We start from the raw sequence: 12,701 nt of genomic DNA, 5'->3' as shown, positions 1-12,701 counted from the left end.
ATTAAATCTGTACAATGCCTTGAGAAGTATTGCCATTTTAATGATGTCAATCCCTCCCAATCCATGAACAGGTTATATGCCTCTATTTCTACATATCCTCTTTTATTTCTTGAAGCATGGTTTTGTAGTTTCCTTTGTATAAGTCCTTCACATCTTTAGTTAAGTTGACTCCAAGATATTTGAGTTTGTGTGGCACAAATGTAAATGAAATTGTTTGTTTTTATATCAATTTCTTCTCTATCATTATTGATGTATAAGAAGGCCATTTAGTTTTGTTTGTTAATTTTGTAGCCTGCCACTTTGCTATCTGAATCTATTGTTTCTAGAAGTTTTTTGGTAGAATTTTTAGGGTTTTCTAAATTACATAATTATATATATGATTATATATACACACAAACAATTTAATAGCCAGAAATGTAAAAAGATGTAACATTATATGAAGTCAGAATAAATAGAAATGTTTTTAAAATCCAATTTACTAATTTTTCATCTTTTGTATTAAATTGAGCAGAAAGTATTGGTCTTAATTTAAAGTACTATTTTCTACTCTTTTGAATCAATAAATATAAACATAAGATTAGTAATATGGCATCTCTAGATGTCCTTATAAAGTCATAAGATTTTTTGATAATATCATTATAAAAGTATTCTAAAACATATTAAATTATCTTAATCTGCCTTGTATAGTGATGGACTTGCAATAAAATCTAAATTCTCAAATTGCGTAGTCCATTTTAACATACTACTCTGACATCTAGAACATTTTGATTTTTTTTGCTTCTATATTCAAAGCATACTGAAATATCTGGCAGTCACATTCAAACAAAACTACCTCAAGAAAAAAAAGGAAATAGTATAGCATTTAATCTTCATATGTCCTTAAAGAGAAGGAAAATATTGCCTAAAGCAACGAAGGAGTCTTACCATTAACCTCCATTGGCAGGATTTCATTATGGGTTTATTTCAAATCTGATCATTGGCAAGGAGAGTAGGATTACTGTATCTAGCTGAATGAATAAAATTTCAAGCTGGACACCGCAGCTATAACATGTGTATATGCAGTAGTTGACCAAAATTGAGATTTTGTGCTTCTATTAGAAAAAAAATTCTATTAGAAAAAAAATGTGGAGAGGGGATAGGAACTATGAGGTAGGCAGCAAAAATGTTCTCCATATCATTACAAATTTGATACATTTTAAGTGTCCTGGAAGAAAACTCTCTATATTTCTAAAGATAAGAATTTATTTTATCAGTGGAATAAAATAATTTAACTACTGCATTTTCTTTTAATCACATTTGATTAGAAACTAGAGATACAAATATATAGGATTAACATCATATATCTATCACATGTTTAAATAAAAATATTTATTTTAATTCTACACCCACCGAGGACCATCAACTCACTTTCTTGAAAAAGATATAAAGCAAACCATGAAAATTAAGGGTAAACACCTTCTGTCCTGGATCAGCTGCTTGCAAGGCAAATGCCCTACTGATGTGCTATCGCTTCAGCCCCGAGTTTTTACATACTTTTAATCTTCAAATATGATTATGCATTCTGAATCACTATGAAGCAAACTCTAGAAGCACACTATTTATATAACTTAAAAATAGAAAGGTTTTGTGTTAAATAAACTAAACAGGGAGGTCATTGGTTGTGGCATTAGTGCATTGGTGGCCTCAGTAAGAGTACCGTTCCTCAACAGTAGTGCCATGACTTGTTTCTGTGACATTTTGGATTTGATCACCTAAACTAAAAAAAATAAGTTGAATGGGAGCTTAAAAACAAACCATCATAGATAATCAACTTGTCTTTAATCTATAGTAAATAATTTTCTTTGAGAAATAATAACAAATATTTTTATTAAAATTAAATATTTTAAGAGTGACCAATATCCATTTCTTGTTGTTCTTCCCAGGTGATGATTTATAAATTTAGTCACTAAAAGAATTTACTTCTGTACTGTTTCTCTGCTAATCTTTCACCTAACTTCTATCAAAATTATGCTTTTAATCACTTTAGGTTTGGTTCTACCTGATTCAAATCTATTTTTGACCAAATAGCACCTTAAAATTGTAATATCTCCGAGTATTTTTAAATCTAATAATATAGTAATACAACTACTGCTTTAACCTATAATTAAATTAAAAATTAAACTTTGAATTAAAAAATCAAAGTATTTAATTATCTTAATTTTTAGTTTTCTTATTTTTAACATTTTAAATTAAATAATTTAAATACCATGGCTAGAAGTTACTCCTGGCTATGCGCTCAGAAATTGCTCCTGGCTTGGAGGAGCATATAGGACACCAGGGGGATGAAACCACTGTCTGTCCTAGGCTAGCATGGGCAAGGCAGACACCTTACTGCTTGCATCACCACTCTGGTCCCTTATAAGAAAATTTTTTTCGACAGTTGCAAAGTTGTTCATGATTGAGTTTCAGCTATAGAATGTACAGCACCCTTCACACGTTATTTCCCACAGCCAATGTTCTCATTTCCCTTGCCTCAACGTGCCTGTCTTTCTCTTTTTCTTTTTCTTTTTCTCTCTCCATTTTTCTTTCTTCTGGACACTGACTTACAATATAATTTTCGAAGGGGTATCATGACTATCATTTTATCTCCTTTCACCATCCAGTTCTTGTCCAAAGTGATCAGTTTCAACTATCACTGTGGTTCTTTCTCTGCCCTAGCTGCAATCCCTCACTATTTGTGTCAAGCTTCCTACTATGGAATGATCCTCCTATCCTTTGTCTCTGTTGTCTCTGGAGACTATTTCCATATTATCTTATTTATTATATTCCACAACCAAGTACTATCATTCTATTTTTAATTACTCTTTCTCTCTTTTCTTCAGCATAATACTGTCTGTGTCCATCCATGTATAACTAAATATATGACTTTATTTTTCCTAAAAGCTGAGTAGTACTTCTTTGTATAGATTTATCAATTTCTTTACTCACTTATTTGTTTTCTGGCAAAAGGGCTGTTTCCAGATACTGCTATTGTTAATAGAGCTGCATTAAAAATAGAAATGCAGAAAACTCTTATGCATTGCAATTTTGAATCTCTGGGTATATTTCTAGGAGTGGTATTGCTGGAGCATATGGAAGCTCTATTTTCAGTTTTTTCAGGTATATCCATATTGTTTTTGGAAAGATTGGAGCAGTCAACATTTTCATCAACAATGATGAGTGTCCCTATCACTGGCATCTGTGCCAGCACTGGTTGTTCTTGTTATTATTTATATGAGCCAGTACTGTGGTGTGAGATGATACTCATTGTTTTGATCTATATCACCCTGATGATTAATAATGTGAAGCATTTGTTTCATGATCCTTTTGGCCATCTATCTTTATTTTTCCTTTGAAGAAATGTCTGTTCATTTTTCCTCTCCATTTTTAGATAGGATTAGATTGGCTTTTGCTTGCTAAGCTCAACCAGTACCTTGAATATCATAGATATTAGCTCCCTATCAGTTTTGCTAAATAGTTTCTTGCATTATGTAGGGAATCATTCTATCCTAGTCATTATTTACTAAGATGTGCAGAAACTTCTTAATTTTATATAGTCCATTTGTTTATCTTTGCTTCAAATTGTTTGTTCGGTGATGTTTCATTCTTTAGGATGCCTAGCTTCAATATTCTGGAGTTTTTGACCTATATTTTTGTCTATGGACCTTGCGGCTCTAGGAAAAGTATCAAAATCTTCAATTAATTTTATGTGATTTTGCGTATGGTGTTTAACAGAAGCCTGAGTTCACTATTTTGCATGTAGCTGACCAATTTCCGCAACACCAGTCGTTGAAGAGGTTTTCCTTGTTCTACTTCATTTTTTTTCACATTTTTCAAAAATTAATCAATCCTATATCTGAGTGTCAGCTTCAGAATATTCAATTTTATTCAATTGAATAAATTGTCTTTACTCCAGTACCATGTTGTTTTAATGTCTATGATTTATTCTATAATTTGAAGTGTAGAAAGTGAGCTTCTTTTTACCAAGGATTGATTTAGCTATTCGCGGAGATTTATTGTTCCCTATGAATTTCAGGAGTGTTTGATTTATATCTCTGAAAAATGTCATGGGTATTCTTATAGAGATTTCATTAAATATGTAGAATTCTTTAGAAAGTATTGCCATTTTGATTACCCTATTTTCCAGCGTATAAGACGACTTTTGAAACAAAATAGAGTTAACCAAAAATCAGGGGTCGTCTTATATGAGTATATCCCAAAAAATGTTCAAATATGCCGCTAAATGAAAATTGTCTGAATATTGCCACAAAACGAATTTTCCAACTCGATCCTGCACCAATCACTGCAAGGCTGCTCGGACCGCCTCTCTAACTTAGCCAATCCAAGCAGGCTTTTTATGCATGCAAATTAGACAATGTTCTGGACCCGAATCTACACTGTCAAAAGCCTGCTCAGATTGGCCAGAGTCAAGAGAGGAAGTCTATGACAGGATAACCTTTGAACCTTTGCTTGTTGTGATTGGCTCACTGTGGAAGATACAGTTGCAGCACAGGAACATTCTGTCTGATACAGCGAATATAGGCCTAAACCTATGTTTTAACTGCAATATTAGGGGGACGTCTTATACGCCGGCAAGTACAGTATGTTAATACTCTCAATCTATGAGCAGGAGCTGTACTTCCATTTCCTGTATCCTCTTTATTTAATGCTGTGTTTTGTAGTGCCCTTAAATATTTCTTTCACCGACTCCAATGTACTTGATTTTCTGAGGAAAATTATGAATGTGATTGTTTTGTTAATATTTTTCTCTTCATTTTTATTTCTTTTAAGTAGAAAAGCCATGGTTTTTGTATATGAGTTTTTTAGTCTGCAAATTTAATGTACAGATTTATTTTTCCTGGAAAAGTTTTTGTAGAGTTTTTAAGATTTTTTAAAAATATAGCATTATGTCATTTGCAAACCATGAGAATTTGTTTTTTCCTTTTAGTTATGAAAGCCCATGATATATTTTTCTTGCCTAATTGCTATAGCAAGTACTTCCAGTATTGTGTTAAATAGAATTGGTGAGAGTGGGCAACCTAATCTTATGCTGGATATTAAAAGATTTTTGTTTTTCCTTATTAAGTATAATGTTTGCCACAGCTTTGTGGTAAATGGCTTTTAACTATATTGAAGAATGTGCCTTATATTCCCAACTTGTTGAAAATTTTTATTATAATTTATGTTGAAAATTGTCATGTTTTGTCTGCATTTATTGCAATGATCATATTATTTTATTTTTATTATTAATATAGTGATTTAATTATTGATGTACATATATTATATTTATTATATATTTATTTATTTATATTTTTATATTTATATTATTATTTGTATTATTTTTATTTATATTTATATATATATTATTTATATTATTTTTTATTTATATTTATATATATTATTTATATTATATAATATATATAATATATATAATATAATATATATAATGTATATATAATATATATTATAATATATATTATAATATATATTATTTATATTCTTTTTTATTTATATTTATATATAATAATATTTATATTATTATTTATATTATTATTTATATTTTTATATTTATATTATTATATAAATAAATATATATTTATATATTTATTATATATTACATATATATATTTGCATCTCTGTATGAATCCTATTTGGTAATGATGTATGACCTTCTTGATGAATTGGTGGATACTATTGGTGATATTAGCTTTATAGAAATAGTGTGGTAGTGTTTCTATTTCTTGGGTTTACTGGAAGAGCCTGGAAAAAGATTAGCAATAAGTTCTCTCTAAAGGTTTGAAAGAGGGGCCGGAGAGAGATAGTAAAGGTAATGCATAGGGCAAATGCCTTGCATGTGGTTGACCCGGAAGAGACTCAGTTAGATCCTCCACACCCATATGGTCCCCCAATCTGCCAGGGGAGATTTCTGAATGCAGAGCCAGTATTATTTACCCCTGAGCACCATTGGGTGTGCCAAGAAATCAATCAATCAATGAATCAATAAAAGATTCATACAAATTTTAATCCTTTATTTTATGGAGACATTTTAGTGACCCAGAGTAATGTTTATTGGAGAGAAAGACATGTGCTTTGGAAAAGAATGAGTATTTAGCATTTTGGTAATACCAATTTCTATACATGACTATTAAGCTCCTCTCTTCCATTTATTCTTTCAAAGTCAGTGTATTCATTTTGAGGTTTTACCTGGTTGTAGTCAAAGATGATAGAGTAGTATTGAAGTCTATTAACACTTCTTTTAATTATTTTGCATGCCTCTTATTGGGTGCATACATGTTAAGGAGTGTTATTTCTTCATGATGTACATATCACATGGTTATTTTAAATGACCCTTTCTGTCCTTATAACATTTTAAGCCTTATATATATGTCTTATAATATTAATATTGCCAACCGTCTCTTTTGTTTTGGTTAGGATTTTTTTGGGCCACACCCGGTCATATTCAGGGGTTATTCCTGACTATGTGCTCAGAAATCAGTCCTGGCTTGGAGGAGCATATGGGACACCAGGGTATCGAACTGAGGTCAATCCTGGGTCAGCCACATGCAAAGCAAACACCCTACTGCTATGCTATCATTCGGACCCAACCATCTTTTTTAAGGAGGTTCTTTGCTTGAGGACTTGTATTCCAACCTTTGACTTTTAGTTTGTGTTTAATTATTCCAATGTGTTTATTGCAGGCAAATGAATGGTGGATTCAAATTTCTGATCAAATGTACCACTCTGAGTCTCTCTTAATTGATAAATGTAATACATTGACATTGAAAGAGATGGTTGTTATTGTGTTGTGTTTTGTGCCATCTTTTATAGAAGTCTATAGTGTTTGTGGGGCCTATCTTGCTAGACATAGATCTTGAAAATCTTTTAAGTCTGGTTTTATGTCTAAGTTCTTACCTGATGTTTATTCACAAAGCTGTGTATCTTTCCTTAAAATCTGAATAAATGTCTGACTAGATAAAATATTCATGGCAAGGCATTCATTTCTTTGTGTATTTTTTTCAGTATGTCCACCAATCCATTCAGATCTTGAGAGTTGCTTGTGCTAAATCTGCTACAAATCTTTTTTTAAAATCTTATTACAATTATTGTGATTTTCAAAGTTCTTCATAGTTGGGTTTCAGATGTACAATGTAACAGGGCCAATCCCACTACCAGTGTCAACCTCCTTTCACTAATGTTTCCAGAGTGCATTTAATGTTACCGCCAATGCCTCCCAGACTACCAGAATGACAGGCCCATTTTAAGTTTTTATTGTTAAGGTTTGGGTCTCATGATTTTATTGTTGTTGACTTTGGCTTGGGTATTTATGGATGACCTTTTTCAATGCCACCAATAAACTTGAGGCCACTTGGTATATGGTCCTCATTATTTCATATTTGTGTTTATCCTCTTCCACTCAATGTCTTACCCTCTCCTTGTTATTGTCTGGGGTTAAAAGTGTTCTAAACAACTTCCATATAAACCATTGTATTTCTTCATGAAATCTGCAGTAAATCTTAAGGATGATTATTTGTATGTAACTTTTCTTTTTGATGTTGCTGCTTTCAGTATTAAATCTCTATCTATAATGTTCATTATTATGACCTGGATATGCCTTAGGATGGGTCTCGTTTGCTGGAACTCTGGCAATCCATTATGTGGTGCAGACTTTTCAGCTCCAGGAATTTCTCAATAATGATGTCTTTGACTGTAGCTTCTTCATAAAAGTTTTCTTTCTTGCTCATGTACCCCAATGATTCTTATGTTGCTCCTGCTGAGTTTATCCCAGAAGTCTATTTTCATATGTTCACTTATTTTTATAGTATTTTTTTGTCTTCTGTTCATTTAATTTAGCACTCTTTTCCAACTTCTTTTGTTGTATGGAGATTTTCTGTAGCTCATCTTCCAGGTCACTAATTTTGTGACTCTGCTGGTGAGGCATTCCATTGAGTTTTTTATTTCACCTACCAAGATTTTGTTTTATTATTTCTGTTTGATTTTTTTCTCATTTTTACTCACATATCCTCTTGAGTCTTTTTGGCTGTTCATTATATGGTTTCTTTTTCTTTGAATCATCACAACATTTCCTCTCTGAAGTTAATATCAGAGAGGCTATATGAGTGGCTCATACTAATTTGGTCTTCATAACTACCATCTTCATTCACTTAATGTGATAGAGTTCTGCTTTGCTTTCCATTGTTATTTCTGCAGTCATGATTTTTATGTGTTTTGCTATGATTATTTGACTAGAAGAAATGTATGATCAGTCCCTTCTCGGGACATAGGAATTGACCTAGATTAAAGAATTTCTCCCCATGAAACCTAGAGGATAATACCACCATAGTTAGTATTATAGTCATCTTTTTTTTCATCATAACCCCACTCTATTTTGGGGGCACAAGAACTGACTGCCACTAGTGTTATCTTTTTTTCCAATTAAATTTTTGCTTTAATTTTTTAATTTGGCATATTTTAATTTTGTTTTAATATAAATCTTTATTTAAACACCATGGTTACAAGCATGTTTGTAGTTTGGGTTTCAGTCATAAACAGAATATCCCCCTTCTCCAGTGCAACATTATCTTTTTGCATTGCAATCATCCTCTTACCAGTTGCTGGGTACAAAAGAATTCACCTGAGAAGGAGAGCATCCAAATGCTATCAGCACTATCATTTTTGTGTCATAGCCACACCCTTGTCAGGACACAGGAACTAATATGTATTAAAAGAGATTAGTTCTCTTAGTAATGCCAATGATATTATGACGATATGAATTGAATTTACTTGGAAAATCATAGCACTAAAATATTCTTACAACTCAGAAAAAAACAAATTTTGCACTCCTTGGAAATGTATATATATATATATATATATACACCCTTCTATATATAAACTAGTGCTTTATAAATTACATTTAGTATATATTTTTTGTTTTGTTAAGCCATGCCCAGAAACCCTTGGGCTTTACTACTGGCTCTGCATTCAGAAATCACTCCTAGCTGCCTTGGGAGACTATATGGGTTACAAGAATTTAAACCCAGGTCAACCATGTGCAAAGCAAACACCCTACCTGGTTTGCTATCATTTCTGCCCCCAAAAGTTAAGTAATTTAATTAAAAATCTATTGTGCTTCAGTGGAGGGGGTCAAAAATAGTATAGTAAGTAGGTTTCTTGTCTTGCACACAGCCATCTCAAATTCTATTCCCTGTCATCCCTGATGGTACCGAGTCCTGCAAGGAGATATGCCTGAACTCAGAACCAGGTTTAACCCCTGAGTACTGCTGGATATGACTGTGAAACAGAACAAAAATTATTGTGCTTCACTTTAAACATCACAATTAATTTAATTGGTCTGTGTCATAATGAGTGATATAGAAACAAAATATATTGCTACCCTTAGGGACTCTTATTTTTTAAAATATGAATGCTTCATGACTTTGCATGTCATTCTTGTACAGGGGCCATGCTAATCTCTGTATCGTTCCAATTAGTATGTGTTGCTGAAGCGAGCACCCTATGGAACTCTTATTATAGATTTAATGACATATAAACTTTATTCTGAATTAATAATATCCAAGAATAGTAAGGTACCTGGAATATATAATGAAAGAAAAAAATGTCCTTGTTAATTATATTTAATTTTTAGTTTGCCTCAAATTATTCTTACAACTATTTTGTTAGTCACTTCATCTGTACAGGAATAACCTAAGTGATTTGCCCTAAACATACTTAACTAGCCATTAAATTGGAATTTAATAGGATCATTATTGAGGTTAAATAGTTACTTTAATGATTTCTTAAAAGATATGTATTATTTTAAAAAGCAATATGTTTAGTATATAGCTATAATTCCTCAACACCACCTTATACAAATAATATATTTTGATAAATAAAATAAAATTCATAAGGCCTTAATAATAAATTATTATTATAATTAAAATGTATTTGAAACATGAACGTTGCAACAACTAAATATTGATGAGATTATTAAATAATCCTTCTAATAAGTTTATGTGGATTTATATTAATAATGTTACCTGAACTGAAATTAATTCATTTTAAAATTAATGTGATTGAGGCTGGAGCGATAGCACAGCGGTAGGGCATTTGCCTTGCAGGATGCCAAACAAGGACATACACGGTTCAATTCCAAGATCCCATATGGTTCACTGAGCCTGACAGGAGAATTTCTGAGCACAAAGCAAGGAGTAACACCTGAGTGCTGCCAGGTGAGGCCCCAAAACCAAAAAGAAATAAGTAATTATATAAAATAAAGTTAACGTTGGAAATAATAGCTTTATATTATCCATTCATTGATACAATCTATTATTAAGAGATTAGATTATTTATCATTTATTTTCAAATTGTTTCTATACATTATTATGTCTGGATTATATTTTTCAAAATACTTATAATATTTTGAAAACAATATTATAAATTAATAGTGTTAGTAAGTATAAAAATAAATATATTATAAATACATAAATTCATATATATATATTTAAATTTATACAGAACACAAAGATCTTAGGCCAGAAAGATAATATAGGTTTTAGACTTTGGACTTTTGAGAAATGCAACTATCTGAAAACAAATTGCAGGAGAAGCAAAACTGCAAGAAGAATCTGTTAAATTCTCAAATATATAGGTACCACATTTTTGTTAATGTCTATTGATGTGAACTGATAATATTCTTTTAAATTTTTGTGTGTTCTCATTGAAAGTAAGGAAGTCATTTTATTTTGTTAATGGTTTATTTAGATGTATAATATATGCTTTAACTTATCATAATTATATTTTTACTGCCTCATATTTCTCAAATAATATATTCTGAAAAAAAGGTGTGGGATGTGTCTGACAATGTTCTCTCTAGCCTAATTTCTCTTCAATTTGATTTATATCTACAACTTTAACAGACAAGTTTTGATAAATACATTTTATTTAATCTATTTTTGAGTTTCTTAAATTAGATACATGTCTAAAATCAATGTAAATAATTTTGTAAATAAATTAGTATAATTAATACCTAATTAATAATCTAAAATAGGAATTTTATTATTTGTTACCTAAATTCCTTAATTAAGGATATATTATATATCACAAATTTAACTTAAATTTTTTAAAGTTATGACTCAATAAAGCATTGTTTGTGATAAAATACAAATTAAATATAATCTAATAATGTTAAAATGCATAAAAAAACTTTATCATTGTAGGTAATCCCATGTTTCTATTTACCTTTAGTTAAAAATTTTTCATTTGTTTTCCCTTGAATTTAATTAAAGAAAAAATGGCTGCCTATTCAATCTTAATTGAATGGAAAATAATCACTGTGTATAACTTTACAATTGGAAGTTAATATGTGTATTACTGTTCATTGAGCTTTCCTAACTCAAGAAGTACTCATTTATTCTAATTCTTGAAATGATACCATATGACAATTGGACTTCTCAAAAAATATATATGTTAGAGTGCATAATTATTCACTCTAGTTGTTTCTTAAGCAGCTAGAGCAGGTCAAATAAAAACCTATGAAATATATTTTCTGGATAAGGAAATGACAATTGTGGCTACCTCTATGTCATAATCTATATATAATTTTTGGAATGTAAAACCTTCCTGAAAAATTATGAAGAAAAGAAAAAGGAAGATGAAGATAAGAAAGAGCATAAAGAGGAAAATATAATGCTTGTGTGAGTCGTGTCATTTCCTATCTTTGAACATATTATTCCTCATTGCTATTGAGCACCAGCTGATCACTTTAGACATAAATGCATTTGTTTCCTCTCCATAAGTAGAGTCTATGTGGTGTCATTTGTATTCACCTCGGGCAGACACAGAGCCTCTGCTCATTTCATCAAAGAACTATTTATGAGGCTGTAAAAAAGATGAGTTTCTCCGAATAGTCTCCAAATTAAACTTTTTAAAGTTTAATGTTGGCACACAAGAATAATTACAGTTATAAACCATTAAACATTTAGGAGAAATTTATAGGATTGGAGAGAGAAAATTTACAGCTGTGACCTAATACAATAAATTTCTTCTGTAAAAGCAGAACCACAGAAACATTTCTATTTTGGACTCCAGGAAAAGGAAATGCTTTATTAATATTACTCAAACATGGAGGCATATATTTGGACATTATTTATATAGAAAGATGAATTCCTTTTAAAGATACAGTTAATTAACCTTACAAGCAAAAGTCAATATATTTTTTAACATGAGTAAATAGAGTGCATAAAACTCATTTGTAAGATTAGGCAATATATAGTCTCTTGTTCTAGAAAACAATCCAGTGCTTTAAAGTACTTTTCTTTGAGGAGTTATCCATCAGTGCTTATACTACCAGATATACGGTTGTTGTTATTGAGGGTTCTTTGTGATGTTCAAATTTTTCATGTTAAAAAGATATTTTCCCCATGTCTCCACTGCTGAATAGTTTCTGAGGAAATCTCATTGGCTGAAAATCTAAAAGCCCTATTTAGAATAGATGTAGAATATCATTTTTGCTTTTCTAAAATGTTATATTTTCTGCAATAGAGACTATGTTCTAGTAGTCCATTAGGGAAATGAAGTAAAAATATTAGTTAGGCCACTGTCTTATAAGAGAATGTCTTGTTACCCCAAAAGATTAGCTATTCACCCAATGCTTAGATATAAAGACTATCTGCTATGTAACTTCAATA

At 30.8% G+C, this 12,701-nt stretch overlaps 1 pseudogene; it reads right to left on the bottom strand.

Moving 5' to 3' along the window:
* Positions 1-9,428: 9,428 nt before the first annotated feature.
* On the bottom strand, positions 9,429-9,528 carry LOC126029347 (uncharacterized; annotated as a pseudogene).
* Positions 9,529-12,701: the final 3,173 nt, after the last annotated feature.

The sequence above is a fragment of the Suncus etruscus genome, chromosome 1, assembly GCF_024139225.1.
Source record: "Suncus etruscus isolate mSunEtr1 chromosome 1, mSunEtr1.pri.cur, whole genome shotgun sequence".
NCBI lineage: Eukaryota > Metazoa > Chordata > Mammalia > Eulipotyphla > Soricidae > Suncus > Suncus etruscus.
The sequence above is the reverse complement of the archived record's forward strand: the minus strand, read 5'-3'. Positions and strand labels throughout refer to the sequence as shown.